Below are 12864 nucleotides of genomic sequence, written 5' to 3'. Positions count from 1 at the left end.
TACACATGACAATAGCGGGTCAGTCGTTGCAGTGCGTAAGGAAGATATGATGAACTTTTATGTGACTAACCCGTACGCTCCCTGCAACCCTACCTCAGTTAGTGGACTCGACCGAATTCACTGCGCATTCTCGTGAGAGCGGCCAGGTCAAAATATGCAGACAGTACATAAGAAGAAGCAGAAGCACAAAAGCAAAAGTGAAGTTATCCCTGTGCTTATTTTTTCCCCACGGATTATTTTGTTAAAAAATGTTGGAATTGCAACACATTTTCGTGTTATCTCCAACAGTTAGCCAATTATTAGTTCAGAATGAATGGAACCTTGAATCCAGCCAGCATGGCCCCATTCCCGAACCTCCTCTTCTGAGAAACCTTTCCGACCACGTCACCAGCATCACGGCACAATAATCTGACGCCTACACGTGGCCAGAGATATGTCAATTGCTAGTAGCCACTCCTGCTTGCTAACAGGTGTTCAGTGAGGAAGATGGGCAGATGAATATGTAGCTCACTCAGCCAGTTGCTGCACGGGTAAAGGTTTAGACTTGCATTCAGAGGTGCTCGGTTAGAATCTCGGACAACACAGCGACTATAATGACCGAGAATTAGCCAATGAACGCGTCTTTCAAAATCCTCAAGTCATCAGTCCTTTGTCATCCTGTCGTTTGACGCTATATAGTCTGGATACTGACAGTGTCGTGAAATAAACCACTAAAAATAACTAACCAACTAACTAATTAACGAGAAGAAAAGTTGATAACCTGACAATTCATTTCCGCAGTGACAAAAGCTGATCCAGATTCATCGAAGGGAGCTCTGAGGTTCTCACGGAGGTAAATATGAACATTTTGTCATCTAGGATTTGACACCACGGAATCTGGTACAGAGCAAAGTGCGGGACGAACCTGAGGCCGCTATTTTCAGGGTAGAACAAGCTCCTGCGAACCGTCGATATATTTCTACCAGTTTACACTGTGTCATATGTCAATACCTAAACGAAATTACGTCGAAGAGGAGCACAAGTGACGAAATATGAATTAGAAAGGACAATGAGGGAAATGGTCGTGGCACGTTCGAGGTACTATGCCGGAAATTGCCTGGAGGCACTGAGGAAAAATCAAAAAAAAAACCCTCAGTGAGAGGAGCCAGAGAGGCTCCAGGCCGAGATATGAACTGGGAATCTCCAGAATACAGATCTAGACCAAACATGATGGATGGAAAGGAGCAGTATATTAACGGGAAGACAAAGAGGAAAGAGGGAGAATGAAAGAAAAAAAAAAAGGAAAATGAGAATGAGAAAAGTAATTTTCAAACAACGCCTGCTTACTTCTTGCTGCTCAATTAATCGCAGCGCCATGTAGAAGTGGAGGTATGGCTCCATGCATTCTTAACCTCAACACTAAACTGAAGTAAGTTGTTACCTTCACTTCCCATCCGCTGTACCCGTGGTTGCCATTGGACAGAAGAATGGGTAGACCTGAGATCTGGTACGGCCGCTGCGTTGTGGAGAAGGGAAAAATCTATGCCCCTGCTAGGAATCAAACCCGTTTCCCCGTTATACGAAACTTAACTGTCCTGGATCCCATACTGTTGCAGTCATGTTACGGGGGAGTAAATGGGCACACAGATATTAGTCACGATTTTTTACGCTCTGTACGAACTAAAAATAATAAGGGCCGCGCCATAGCTCAAGCGGTTAGTCGCTGGCTTCCCACCACGGCGGCACGGGTTCGATCCCGGGCCTGGTCAAGTGGGATTTGTGGTGGACAAAGTGGTGCTGGGGCACGTTTTCTCCGAGTACTTCGGTTTCCCCTGCCAATCTTCATTCCACCAATTGCTCCACAATCACCCTCACCTATCATCTAGGGCTGGTACAATAGGTCAGAAGGGCCCACCGCACTAGCAATAAAAAAAATTAAAATGAAATAAAGAACGCCTAATGTGGAGGTCAAGTACGTATGTCTGCTCGTGACACAATATGGCGCCTAAACTGCTTCACAGATTATATATTAAATTCGATATCAGAGACTGTCACTTGAAGCTGTCGAGTGGTTCCTGTTATCACGGATACTGAGCCGTAACAGAACCTACTTTACATAATGTCATAAATGAACTCTCTCACTTTTATCTTCAACAGTTAACCCTTTAATACCTAGTGGTTACTATATGTACCACCTGCTATAACACACTAAAACTCTGCATTCTGCCCACAGAGTGTATCTGTGTGTTCCGTATGGTTCTGTCAATAAACAGCATTAACCGGTTGGGCTTCCTAATGGAGACGTAACGTGTTTCCTGTGAAGTACGGACTGATTTCATATATACTATTCAGAAGCACGAAATTCTCCATCAGAGATGCATACATGACGCTACTTGGTTATTTTGATCATTAGATCGGTTACTAAGCCTACTTTGTATGAGGTAACAGATGGACATTTCCTTGTGTTCCATAAATTTTGCTATAATTCGGTATTGTGCTTTATTATAATGCTGAAAATATTAATTTGCTTATTTTTACATAACACATTTTGTGTTTTTTTTTCTAAACAGCCGTATATAAATTAGTTGCAGGTAAATTTAATAAAGCGCAAACCGGCGCCGTTCGGAATTTTGTGTTGTGGAGTACCGTCCGTGTTTCTAAACCTGACCGCTCTCAGCAGAGCGCGCAGTGGGGTTGGTCGAGTCCAGTAACTGAGATAGGGTGCACATGGGTTATAACAAGGTCTTATTTACAGGGTGTCTGTCCCCCTTCCTTATAAGCAGCTGCAATGACTGCCTTAAAACTTGTCATAATCTGCTCATTTCTGCGCACGGGCATTCCACTGTACACTGTTTCCAGTCTTGTTGACATTCGGCCTTTGATGCTTTAACGAAATTGTCGTGACTGGAAACTTATCTGCACAAATAGAGGAGTAGCGAAGCAGTTAATTCAACAGAATGTTAGAGGTTAGTTTGTGGTTGAAGCACCAGCGCCAACACTGGGTGCCGTGTAATTAGATGTGATTGAGGCGGTATTCAGATAATTTTAGAATCGTGTATTACACGCATTTGCCGCGGTGGTGATGGACACCAGAGACATGCATAAGCTAGTCCGCAACACTCATACGCTAAAATCGACTTGTCATTTTAAATATTTGGAACACACTACACGCCCGACCCATGATCTATATTATCACTTATGATTGCAGGATTTTAGTTACCATTCCATGTGTATGGGTCCACTCAGCCTCGTGAGGATAAGTGAGGAGTCATTTCAAGGATAGAGCGGCTGCGGTTTAGAAAATCGAAATTAACGGCCGTGGAGATTCGTTGCGCTGACCACGTGACACCCTCTATCCGCTAAAGTTGGCGCTAATTTCGCCGACAAGCGGTAGTCGCTCGGTCGGTATAGTTCGCTTGCGGACTACAGGCCACGGAGTGTATTATCTTTATTTCTTACTTTTTCTGCAGTTGTCTCGCAATCTTATACTTCTCAATTTTCATTTTCATTCCCTTTTAATATTCATTCCTGATCCATATCACCAGATACAGAGACTAAATAACAGCAAGAGCGATTCTATTATTTCCTTAACCACCTTTATCTCCTTTTTGTCAATAGTCTCCTCCTCTTTTTCTGATCTCTCTTTTTATTTTACTTCTCTTCGTTCTTCTCCTCCTTTCCTTCTATTACTTTTCTCTGCCTTCCTCCTAATTCCTTCATTTCATTCTCTTTATTCTCAACTTCTCCTCCTTCATCCTACAGCCTTGTTGCTCCAGCATTCTATTTCAGCTCTTCCTTTCATCCTTCTCTTTCATCTTCTGTTCCTGCTATATTCATCTCCTATTTTATCGTCTCTTTTTCCTTTCCTTCCTCTCTATCCGTCTTCCTGCTACTTGCTCTCATCCTCTTCCTTCATATTCTCTCTTTTTTCTCGGTCTAGTGCTCAGAGTTTCTGGCTACAGATCCAGAGGTCCTTGGTTCGATTCCCGGCGCTACGAGATTTTCTGAGAAGAAGTGGATCTGGAACGGGGTCCACTGAGCCGCGTGAGGATAATTGAGGAGCCATTTCAAGGAAATAGCGGCTCCGGTCTAGAAAACCGAGATTACCGGCGGGGGAGATCCGTTGCGCTGACAACGTGACACCTGCTATCCGCAAAAGTTGCCATTAACTTCGACGAGCGGTGGTCGCTCGGTCGGTATAATTCGCTTGAGGACTAAAGTCGCGGAGTCTGTTTTTGTTTGTTTTTTCTCTGTTGACATGCATAAATGTGCGTTCTGGTATGATCCTACATCATTCAATTTATATACAGTAATAACAATTGCATTTAAATGCACAACACACTAAGGACTAACTAAAATTAAAAATAAGAACACTTTTACCAACAACTCCCAGCGTCAGAGGGAGCGCAGTTGATACCTTAGGCAGCGCGGCCACTGCTATAGACAATTATGAAATTATGAATACTCTTTAGACATTTTGTAGAATTCCTTCGATGGAACATTAGCCAATCACATAGTCTAAACATGCGCAGGAAGACAGGAGACATTTCTGTACCAGTCAGGATTCGAACCGACTTTACCATAATGGGCTATAATTAGTTAAGTGTTCCAGTAATGGTTAAATTCTTCATAGATCCGTTACAATAATGACATAAATAACAAAATGTATTTTCACGCAGTTTGAAGTGTGTTACATACTTGACCATGTGCATTCCTACCAAGACTTGACCTACAGCCTCTTGGAAACGACATACAGTGGCACTGCAGTTGCTTTCCGTACCGACTGAAGTGTAATAGGCCACTTGTACACTAAACAGAATGGATACAAACTGTGTACGATCCGAGGCTCTCACAGAGCCGTTTCGGGGGAACATATGGCCTCCATCAGTATCTAGGATCTTCACCCTACAGACTGTCATAAAATAAACTGCAGAAGATAGCAATGCAAGCGTGGGGACCATATAAATGTTGGAATAATAGTGGAAGGTTTGAATATGTGACCCAGTGAATATGAGGTTCAAGTTTGCCGACGTTTCGGTAGTCACTGAGCGCAGAGAGATCAGTGAGTAGCCTGCTCGAGTCACTCTCCAGTATAGGGGGAGTGACGGGTAACAGAAAGACCCCTCCTTTCGTCCAAGAGGAAGCGCCATTTCAAAACACGTAAAAGTCTTGAAAAGAAAAATAGGAGCAGGGGTCGAAGAGTAAGGAGCAGGAACACAGACACAGGTTCTGTAGGAGCATGGGTCGAAGAGTAAGGAGCAGGAATAGAGACACAGGTTCTGTAGGAGCATGGGTCGAAGAGTAAGGAGCAGGAATAGAGACACAGGTTCTGTAGGAGCATGGGTCGAAGAGTAAGGAGCAGGAATAGAGACACAGGTTCTGTAGGAGCATGGGTCGAAGAGTAAGGAGCAGGAATACAGACACAGGTTCTGCACTACAAATTAAAAGTCCGAAGAAATCGCAGAAGTCCTTGAAAACACAGAATGAGTAAGGCCCATGTGAAGCCGAAGTAGCTTTGAATTGCATACAATAGAGAGAAGAAGAGAAAGAAGAGGCAGCAGAACAAGTTTCTCTTCTTTGCATTACCGAAATTCCGTATTTTTTATATAGGACACAAAGGAAATTAAAGGAACACGTCCTCTGTATTCAGGAGACAAGAGAAATGCGTCCATTCACCTATCTACCCATCTGTCTGTCTATCTATCTATCTAGGTGCCTATCCACCTATCTATCTATACATACATGCGATTCGAGAAGTGCTTCTCCCAGGAACCCAGTTCCACATGAACGCAATCAGCAGCAACGGACACGCGTGTCTGAACATTACACTTATTTTATACAAGACAACATTGCTGTTTCTTGCTACCTGGAACCTGTGCTTCTCTCTGCATTCAAGATTATACATACAGTTCACCCACGTAACACAACTTCAGTGTGACCCACAAATCTCACTTCCTACCCGTAGCTTTGTTCAGAAGCAGAAATTACTAAGATAATGTGGGCGGTGGTAATTACTGATGTAAGGCTTGTCAGTCTTGCAGGCCGGTAACCTGCACACAGCAGTCACTGGGTAATCGGTCACAGCGAGTTCAGTTGGGCATCATTCACGCCAGCACTGGACAGCATTCTTTCATCTTCAGAGCACAATGGTTTCTATACGTACCACCTGCTTCAGCATTCTGCCCACAGAGTGTATGTGTGTTCCGTATGGTCCTCACAATAAGCAGCGACTGTTTCCCTAACCGGTTGGTCCTTGCATGTAAAAGAGACGAAAACGTACATGACACAAAGACTCAGTTTCTCAATATTACTCAGATGAACTTCAAAGCTCAGAGGGTTATCACCCACCTACCTCCATGGCGTTGAGTCCCCCTTGAGAAGCCGCCAGTTGCAGAGCTACTCAAGAATTTCCCAATATTTTATGGACCCGAAGGTTCACTACCGTGTCCACAAGAGCCTTCCATTGGTCCCTATCTTGATCCTGATCTATCCAGTCCACATCCTTACACCCTAACTCTCCAAGATCCATCACAATATTATTCTCCCAACTACGTCTAGGTCTTCCTAGTGGTCTTCTTCCTTCTGGATATTCCACCAGGATCATATATTTATTACTTTTTTCCCATGCGTGCTTAACGCCCTACCCATCTCATCCTCCTTGACTTGATCATTCTGACTATACCTGAAAAAGAGTACTAGTTGTGAAGCACCTCATTATGTAGTTTTCTCCAAACTTCTGTCGCCTTAAACCTCTTCGGTCCAAATAGTCTCCTAAACACCATGTTCTGAAACACCATCAGTCTATGTTCCTCCCATAATGTAAGAGATCAAGTTTCAAACATATACAAAACAACAGGCAAAACTATAGTTTTGTATATTTTAATTTTTACGTTTTTTGACATCAGAAGAGACAGATGGTAATCACACAATCATTAACTTACCCACTTGATATACAATGCGTTAAACTCGGTTCCATTCAGATTAGAATCGCATCCCAATAAACTTCCCATACAACAAAAGTCACAATATATAAATTTAACTGTTCTGTACAACCCTCGCTGTATGAGAGAAAGGAACGCTGATTGAGCAGGTTACCGAAGACACTAAAGCAAATGCAAAGGTCTCCTTTTGCTTAATTAATTACCACGCTATGATGACGTATGGGGGAGAGGAGACAGTGCTCTAGGCGTTCTTTACCTCGCAGTAGATCGAGGTCAACGAGAAGCTTGAGGCTCCTGCCACTTTAACCCAGAACCCATTGGATAGGAGCGTGTGAGTCTCTGAGCCGCTACGAACCGTATGGAAAAGAGAAAGACGGGAAAGGAACCCCGACTCCTCGGTTATCCAGCCTATATGTCAGTCTCTACACGGCCAGAACTGTTCCGACTTCTTGGGAACACAGTTCTGAGGAGAACACTGACTAAGGGCAGACACGATGGGCGGAGTGTGTATCAATCATGGAGCAAACAGAAGGTGGGAAATTAATATCAAATTTCAATGAGAAGTCTGAAAAAGAAGAGATTAGTCCTATCTTCTGGGTTAAAACACCGTGTAGTCAGTTGGATGTCAACTGACGTTTCGGAGAAACATATCGCCTCAATCATCATGGTAAAAGAATGAGCCAAAGAAGAAATCAGCGCTTGGATTATTCAACTCGGAAGAATAAGACATGTTACTCCGAAACGTCAAATGACTTTCAACGGACTACACCGCGTTATATCCCAGAAACTAAAATTCTTCATAACCACTGCTGAGAGAACCTCAAACCCTTAAACAAGAAGGTAGTTTTAAGACGTGATATTAGATGGAAGGTCTCTATTCAAAAAGGAAAATAAAGCAACAAGGTGTAAAGATTTGGATTAGATTCATGTGAGGTAGGATATGGCACACCAGCGGCAGGCTTTTGTGAACACGATAATTATAATGAAGCTTAGGTTACATTCTCTTCCCATCCTCTCGCTCCCACTTTGGAGCACAGGGCTGATTTCCCACTTTCATTATCATTTTACAGACGGCAGGACTCCTTGGACGGGTGATCAGCTCGTCACAAGGCCTCTACCTAAACACACGACAACACAACACAACAACACGATCCCAGCTTCCGAGCGAGCGAAGACAGTACATGTCCTAGACCGCTCGGCTACCGTGACTGGCAATGTATAAGAATAATATATAAGAATTCAGTTCGTACCTCACAGGAAACAGATCCAAACCCACGATCCCGGCTTCCGAGCGAGCGAAGACAGTACATGCCTTAGACCACTCGGCTACCGTGACCGGCAGTGTATAGGAATAATATATAAGATTTCAGTCCGTACCTCACAGGAAACAGATCCGAACCCACGATCCCGGCTTCGGAGCGAGTGAAGACAGTACATGCCTTAGACCGCTAGGCTACCGTGACCGGTTTAAGTTTCCATTAGTCAGGCATTTTCTTGACCAGCTTAGTAACACTGAACCGCATATCATGGCGTTAGTTCAGTTAGTAAGTCTACTTAGTTGAAATCAACAAGTTGTACGAAGGATTCAGTTTACCTGCGCCAGTCAGAATACGAGCGCTTCGTGCGCGCATGTCTCTGTATCGAGCCGGGGTCTGTGCCCCGTGTCAGTAGGCTAACAGCATCGCAGCGGAATGCTGGTTAAATTATTCTCCCACGGTCACGATGGACAATTCCTGAAGACTGAGCTCCCTCCATTGTGCTAGTTCATTTTAACGAGTGAGGAACCACTACAAACAAACGCGTGTCTACGGAACGCGTTAGGAAATCCATGTCTTCGCAGGTTATGACGAATGTAACCTCTAGAGTCCCACAGTCCCGTCGCTGCGGTCTAATGGTACAAGAAAGTAGGTCGGTAGGTAGGCAGGCAGGTGGACAGACTGATAGGTGCATAGATGGACGGACAGCAGACTTATAAATAGACAGATGAATGGATAAACAGACTGAAAGACTGATAGATAGATAGATTTAAACATACATAGATAGAGAGATAGATAGATTGATGGGTGGATGGACAGATAAATAGATATATAGACAGACAGATAGATAGACTGATGGATGGATGAATAGATAGATTGTATTGTAATGTATTGTAATGTCGTATTATGTCATTATTATTCATTTCAGTCACTACAATCTATGTGCATAATTACACTATATTATTGTACACTGCCTTTTCGACCATCACGAAGCAATATGTTTCGGCCTTTTCGGCCATCACGAAGCAATATATGTTTCTACATTTGCCTTTGTTTTCCTGTTTTCTCTCCCTGTACTGGCCAGTTTTTACATCTGGGAGTAATCATATCTGGTATACCAGCTGCACACGATACAACAAGAGGAACTACCCATCACCACGGGACACATGGGAGCACAGACGAGGGCATAAGTTAAGAACGGAAGCACAGCAGTTTCGTCAGCAAATTTAGAGACACCTAAAGATGACCAGTGCTGTTCGAAACATTTTGTGTGAATATACCAGTGACTCAGAGGAAATTTTAAAACTTTTAAATGTTTTAAAAAAGCAACTTGCATGTGAGAAGGCTAACTAACAGGAATAAATAAGCGACGTCCAAAAGGATGCTACAATACAAAATTAATAACCAATTCGAAAAGCGGGGGAGGGCATGAGACGTAGTGTGCTTCGTGTGACGCAGGAGTTGAAATTTTAAAATATTTAGGTGAACTTAATGCGTCAATAATGCGCGCTCTTGGCAAAACGGAGAGTCCATATGCGCTGACAACTGCCTTGACAAGGGACCACGACTTTGGCACATGGATGTCGAAACCAACGTCATAAGCATGTATCCTGTATGTCTGATACGCGATAAAAATGTCAGTTAGCAATGCACATACTTTAAGAAACACCTGTCATTGTTTCTTTGCCGGGCTGGTAGCTGGAAGGTCCTACGATGGGGCATATCAATAGACATTTTCTTGGTTTTCCTCCGTATTCAAGCACATGCTTAGATGGTTCTTCTTCATATGTAGTCTACCCGACTTAAATTCATCAAAATTAAACCCGAAAAGCTTCATCTTGTCGGAGAACATGTCGCCTCCATCTTCAGGGGTCCAAATATAAGTCACGTTAACTTTCAACGGACGACAAGGCCGTCAAATCCCAGAAGATAGAATTATTCATAACCAGCGTTGCAATAATCTAAAATTATGTAATATTAAACCGATATACTGTAAAGGCCACTGAATTCTTTCCCCAATTATAAAGTTCACCATCAATTCATAAACAAATAATGCTTCAAATGGTTAACAGTAGATTAAAAATTCTTGCCAGCACGTTTAGCATCAGAAAAAAAAAATCTGCTGTAGTTACTGTGATTAAGATCGTGTATTGTGTTAGTCCCGGAACTAAAGAATACCATTCTTTAGAGACAAACTCGTTACTTGGCCTTCAATATGGGCAAACCTACACGAAACCATATGCGACAGGATAACCCACTTCCAGGACCCCTCACACTCTACACAGCCTGTGTATGTGTGTACGTATGTATGTATGTATTATGTTTGTGGAATGGCTCATAAAGAACAGACAGGTGACTTTTACCTTTAGGGCAAAACAAAAAGAAAACTGCACAATCATCTCCCACCTTCCCCACTTTTCAAATTCTATTCATATCCATAAAGTGAGCTGTGAGTGATTTGGGAGGAGGGGAAGAGGAGGAAAAGTTAAGCACTATTGGCACGTCATGCCAAAAGTTTATAAAATATCCCTTAACAAAGACCCATTCGTCATAATTGGCACCTTCGAAATTCTACATGTCACAATATGTCCCCAAATTTTGTCATAGTAAAATGGTTTGAGAAGAAAGCGGATTTGTGTGTACTAGGTTAGCTTTATACTACTGTTCATTAAAGTAGGTTCTGCGCGGAATTCCTTAAGGACGACAACCAAAAATTCAAATACATTATGTATGTCAAGTATACACTTCATCCAGGTCAAGTGCTTGTTATACTGCTGAGTACGACAGCAAGTATAGGGCCTACTGCTAAACAATTACACTGTTCAAACTTTGGGTTTGAGACTGCCTATCAGTGACATCAAACAATGGCATTGTGGGTTCGAATTCCACTTGGCGCATGGGCGGTTGTCTGCACTTTCTCTGTTCGTGTCACCCTGTGTATATGCCTTAGAACTGGCTTATCTCACATCCAGGAAGTCCTTTAAAAATGTCTAAAAAAGAATTGATGATATCAGAAATTCGTTCTGAATTGGAACAGGGGGGGGGGGGGCCTTAGTCTGTAAGCCGAAGAAGGTAAGGATTACTATCTTCTTGGGTGTGACGACGTATGGTCCGGTAGAAACTCATTGACGTTTTAGAGGAGCGGGGTATATCTGTCTCCAGGGTTGAAATGAAGCCGAGCATGTAAAAAAGATAATTTCTGCTTCTGTTTAGTTTCCTATCCCGAAGATGGAGGCAGTATTTTCCTCCGAAAAATCGGTAAATTTCTACCGGACTGATTTCTTTTTAAGTTGGTTACTTAATGACGCTCTCAGTGGCGAGACTATATACCGTCGATAGTGGGCCGACAAGTGAATGATGAATTGATGGGATTTGGAAGGAAATGGTCTGATCTGATCGAGACATAACTATGTAATTTTAGAGCGGGACAGAGAATAACCACGAAACACTTCAGTCATGATAGCCGATGTCCTGAACGAGATTCGAACATAGAATATCCCGAATACAAGTCGACAGCTTTGCTGATACTTCAGTCCCCTTGGTTGGACAGATAATCTTATAAAGCTCAGAAGTTACTATGGAGGGGCTCAAACATACATGCATACTTCAACCTGCAAATTTTTTATGTATCTGTTTAAATAATTCACTGATAACCACAATTTGGTACATACAGAAAGGGATAGCTGCGACATATGGCGAGCTAGAAGTGTTCGGAGTGGCCACCATCAGCTTACAGACAATACCGAGACCGGCAGATTAGTTCACGTGTCCACTGTCATATTGCCACAAGACGTTCCAAATTTTCCCCGTAAAGTTTGCAGTGTCGGTGGCTTTCTACGATGTACCACATCCACATGGCCCTCCCCATAAATAAAGGTCGAAGGGGTTTAAATAAGATGAGCGTGGAGCTACCCACTGACCTGATAGGTTTTCATCGAGGTGGCATCTGACCTCTCGGTGGTAGTGTGGTGGTGGGCCATCTTGCTGAAAGTAAAATGGCTCATTCCCATATGCACATTATTTTGCGAACTTCTGTGGTGATCGTGTAAACTGTGCCAACACATAGAAGAAGAGGCGGGACTCGTTGCTATCCAAGGCTTCCTAGATCTTTGCTTGTGCACATGCGCTGTACCATCGGGCTCAATTCTATCGCGAACGCGTGCAATTTTTAATCGTGTTGGAGGTTCCATTTCAAATTCACGTCGACACTGTCTTTGTATTTCGCATACATTTTCAAATTTCCAGTACCACTTCGACAACAACAATTGTTTCTCCGCCATTTTCTTTGATTATCCTGCCGTTCGATAAGATGGCTCTGGCATTCATGTGATTAGTGCCAGCTTTTCAGGGAATATCGCACTACACATAGTATGACATATTTCTCTTAAACTTTGAAAGTATCTGTAGATAACCTCTACTAATTTCGTATACAATTTTTGTGGCCCTCTATCCGCTAAAGTTGGCACTAACTTCGCCGACAAGCGTTGGTCGCTCGATCGTATGATTCTCACAATAAACAGCGATTGTTTCCCTAAACAGCATTAACCGGTTGGGCTTTGTAGTGGAGACGTAATGTTTCCTGTGAGGTACGGACTGAATTCTTATATATTATTCAGAGAGATTTCTGCTTTTAAAGCGCCTCTGTGTCCCATAAAACTCGTGTATTATCCTCATTGGTTAAATAACTA

Source organism: Cryptotermes secundus, unplaced genomic scaffold (genome assembly GCF_002891405.2).
Source record: "Cryptotermes secundus unplaced genomic scaffold, Csec_1.0 scaffold441, whole genome shotgun sequence".
In the NCBI taxonomy this organism is placed as follows: domain Eukaryota; kingdom Metazoa; phylum Arthropoda; class Insecta; order Blattodea; family Kalotermitidae; genus Cryptotermes; species Cryptotermes secundus.
This window is presented reverse-complemented; position numbering follows the sequence as displayed.